Here is a 4,381-nt window from a genome sequence, read left to right as displayed (position 1 = left end):
GCGCCGCTCAGTAGTGATACACGACCGCACGCCGATGCTCATCCAAATCGAAACGGGCAGGGGTGGAGATTGAACCCAGGTTTCCTGGGTTCTGCAGCCCGAGCTTTCGCTACAGTGTACTAGAATACTTGGGTAGTGTTGGGACCGAAGGGGCTCGCCTGAAGCGCGTGGTATTGATCGCGACAGGTGTCGCGTCCGGCGCCTTATCCGGAAGGTGTGCTCATGCGCGGCTGCACGCGCGAAAATATGAATCTTTGGTGCCGCTTTGGTGGAGTGCACATAGGATTTCTGATACAGCTACGACCTGCCAGCGGTCGTACCGCGGCATCAATTACGCTGCGGCACGATCGTTAGCAACATGATGCTTCAATGTATTGGACGGTACAAGCTACATTACCCTTCCTTTACATAAAAACAATTGCGACTTTAAAGAAGCGGTTTCGGTTTGTCGGATGGTGAGCATTTTAAATGAAATGCCCATTTCCTTGGTCGCAAATGCCGAACATTAGATATTTGAAAGGGATATCTAAAACTCGGAAGCAGTTTTTTTTTTTTTTTCCTATCTTATTTTATAACGGAACGAAACATCACATACTAAAGTTTGAGATTGTTTTAGTATGTTTTTAATACCCCAGGTTAACTTCTCTGTCTTCTTTTCTGCCCGTCTTCTTTTTCTTGACCTTAATCAGCTCACTTCACTTGTCAATCATTCTTGTGTCCATTTATGCGACGAACCACCCAAGCGACGGTCGCAAAGGGGTGAGAATCTTCTATTTCTTCGTGGCTGCCACGACCGTCCGAGAATCACCCGACGTTCACTTGTAAGAAATGGCTTATAAGCCGTGAAAATTTTAGCACGCGTTTTAACATTTAACTTAAGTTCAAAAACTGAGACAATGTGGGCTGAACAAGTAATGCTTTAAAAGATTCATAGAAAACAAGAAACTATTTCACATCATTTTGAGCAGAAAACATGAGCACACGTAGATCAGACAAGGAAAAAGTTGTAATAGTTTACAGCACGGCATTGAAATAATGGCTACAATGTGCAGCGCATACATGGTTACAATATGCAGCGCATTATCCTCTTGAGGGTAAACCATCTGAAACCTACACGCTCACAACAATACATTTAACCGACAGCTGCTTTCTGACAACCAGGTAAGTCTCGCCTGAGCTGGGTATTCGAAGGGAAACACCCATGGTTCCACAGGGGGCGTATCTGGTTCACGCAGACATTCAGGGTGTTTTTGTTTTATTCTTTACAGAACTTTCCATATTTTACAACAAAAAAAAAGGATGTGGCAGATATGTGGATGCCGTCTTTCGTTATATCTGTAGGGCTCGGTGGACAATGAATGGGTGAATAACCGTTGCAATGTTTAATAATGAACCAAGATCTGTTTGTTAACTTGTTTATTAACGGCTTAATTGGCCATGGTGCAATTGCAGTTTTAAAAGGAATCATTATCAAAGGCAAACACAATTTCGACAATTCGCGAAAAGGCCAACGAGGTTCGCAAAATTAATCGTAAAAGTTTGCCTTTCTTCGCTTGATTCAGAAACCGCGTTATGAAAATAATACGTAGAATAGTAACTTAGTCGTCTTGATGTGTGGCGCCGGCGAGTCCACCGAAGAAACGCTGTCGAGTTAGTGACAAGGGGACAGAAAAAACTGCGTCATTCTTCTACGGATCAATATCAGCACAACCTCATTCGCGCTTTCAGCGCGCAGTTTTTTTAATCAAGAAAAGAAAGGCAAAATTTCAGCGATGAATATCTCAGGACAGAACGAGCGTGTTGGTAGAGATAATTAAGCTTGAGGAAGAAACGAAAATGGACGGACAAACACAACAAAAACGAACGCCTTGTTACTTTCGCTCAAAGCTCGTTGTTTGTTCGCGAACTTTTTAAATTAGTTTGGCCTTTAATTATGGCTCCCTTTAAAGCTGCAATTGCAACATGGCCCATCAAACGTTTCATTAACCCTTTGCCTACCGCAAAAATTAGAGAAAAAAAAAAGATTTGAAAATACCGATTTTTTTTACGTGCCCTATACTCTGTTTCACCTTGTGTTGTACCGCAGGAAAGGCTACAAGCGCGAGCTCCTTGCTCTAGGGCACATCTCAGCGGCACGAGCTCCCGTGCACCAAGGGCAGCTGCCAACGCTATGAGCTCGCGCTCCTAGCTTTCGCTACATGCACCGCTCAAAGAGAAAAAGAAAAAAAGAAAAAAAAAAGGCGGGCTGCGCGAGCCGGATAAGTCGACTACAGCGCCGCCACGAACTGTCAATACACGCGCCCTCACAAGCTCCCGTTGCCGAGCCGCTCCGGTCCCAACACTACCCAAGTATTCTAGTACACTGTACTTTCGCTCCACGTGCTCCGAGCTGGTGTGCGCTAGCCCCACTCGGTCGCCGACTCCCCACATCTCTGGCGTCCCTCGGGCACTGTACATCAAGGTTCAGTTCTTGGCCCTCTTCTTTTTCTAGTTTATGTATACGACGTTGCTTCTTTTTTTATCTTCCCCCATAAGACTGTATGTACGCTGACGGCCTTGTTCTCTATCGCAAAGTTTCTTCCATTGATAGGCAGACTAACTTCCGGCTGTATGAACGTACACACAACAATTTGCTTTTGCTTCCATTGAGGATTGTAGGATCTTACAAGAGGATCTAGGAAAACAAACTTGGTGTGACTCTTGGCTCATGACGATTAACCAGGATCAATCTAAAATAATGTCATTTTCGAAATCAAAGGATAAAGTGTGTTTTTCAAATACTATTTCATCTCCCAGGCTCGAACGGGTGGCCACATTTAAATACTTAGGAGTGTACCTCGCTGAAGGTCTATCATGTAAGTGTCACGTGAACTACATCTGCTTTGAAGCTAACAAAACATTGGGATTTTTAAGAAAGCATCCCTACCTCGCCGACTCGTACGTCAAGCGTATAGCCTCTACCACGTTAGTACGAACTAAGTTAGAATACGCATCTATCGTATGGAACTCTTATCAAATGTACCTCATTAACCAACTCGAAGCTGTCCAAAACCGTGCGGCCTATTTTATTACTCGCGATTATTCCCGTAATAGCGTTCCTTTTTTCAAAGAGTCCATATCTTTCCAAACTCTCGACAATTGCAGAAAAATTTATCGGCTCTCTTTCGTGCACAAACCAACCCTTTGCCGCATAGAACATTTATTTCACCGCCCCATCATATTTCCTCTCGCATATCATTTTTGTAAAGTTGAAGCCATTTTTTCTAGAACTAACGCCTACAAATTCTCACCTCTTTCCCCATGTGTTTGTGATTCGAACAGTCTGCCCTCCAGCTTGGTGATAACAGGTGACTACTACTATTTCTCGCAGGAGGCCGTTCAGGTGGTTGAATAATGTCCGTAGAAAGAGACTTTTTTCTTTATGTCCTCATTCGGTTTTTTTCCCCCAATTTTAATATTATACATGTGGCTTTCATGTGCGACCCTTACATAATGGCCTCTAAGGTAATAAAATTAAGTGAAATGAAAAAAAGCACCCCTATAGCTTATCGAACCAGCTGCGCTCATGAAGACTAACTAAATTCTACAGAAACCGACGGTTCATCGCTGACGTCACCTCCGTTTTAGGTTGTATGGATCGAAAGTCGAACGTCAGTTTGGTTTTTGTTGATTTATTTGCATAAAATAATAACCTTCATATAAATTTATAAAAAAAGATGGAGCGTTTTTAACAGGTTCTTACAAAGTTGAAAAACACTCTTTGCTAAAAATGTTTAAAAACGTCTTCCTGGTCGTCCCTTTAAGTAAATTTGAATCTAGGTTACGTTAATTCAGTTCGAACGGCAATACCTGATGAGTGATTTTATCGAAAGCTTTGTAAATATCGAGGAATAAGCAGTATAGCTGCGACCCATGGTCCAGAATGACATGCGGAGTATGAGTGAAACAGGAGAGATTCGCAGGAAATTGGCTTACGAACGGCATGTTGACAGGGATTAAAAAGGCATCAAAATGATTTATCTATTATTCAATATTTGAAACTGCTAGGCTTATTTTACTATTGGTACAACGCGAGCAACAATGGAGAAACATTTAGGACTAAAGCCGGTTTGATTGCCGTACACGATGTTCATTACCGAAAGTGCGATTCCCGGGTGGATCTTCTACGGTTTGGAGTGGTACAATTAGCCATTCTGGCGGCATCGGTTGCTGCAAGACGTGGCACTACGGTATAGAGCAACTATCCCTAGAGTCACTAAAGAACTCACGCTTCAGCGTAATTTACATTTCAGACCTAAAGGGGCTTAAAATCGCTGTTGCCGATTATCTAGAATCCGAAATCGCAGGAAACACTAGCCAGAGAATAGTTTGCTACAGGGGA

This window comes from Ixodes scapularis, unplaced genomic scaffold (genome assembly GCF_016920785.2).
Source record: "Ixodes scapularis isolate PalLabHiFi unplaced genomic scaffold, ASM1692078v2 PGA_scaffold11__112_contigs__length_91849675, whole genome shotgun sequence".
NCBI lineage: Eukaryota > Metazoa > Arthropoda > Arachnida > Ixodida > Ixodidae > Ixodes > Ixodes scapularis.
Note: the sequence above shows the minus strand (reverse complement) of the source record.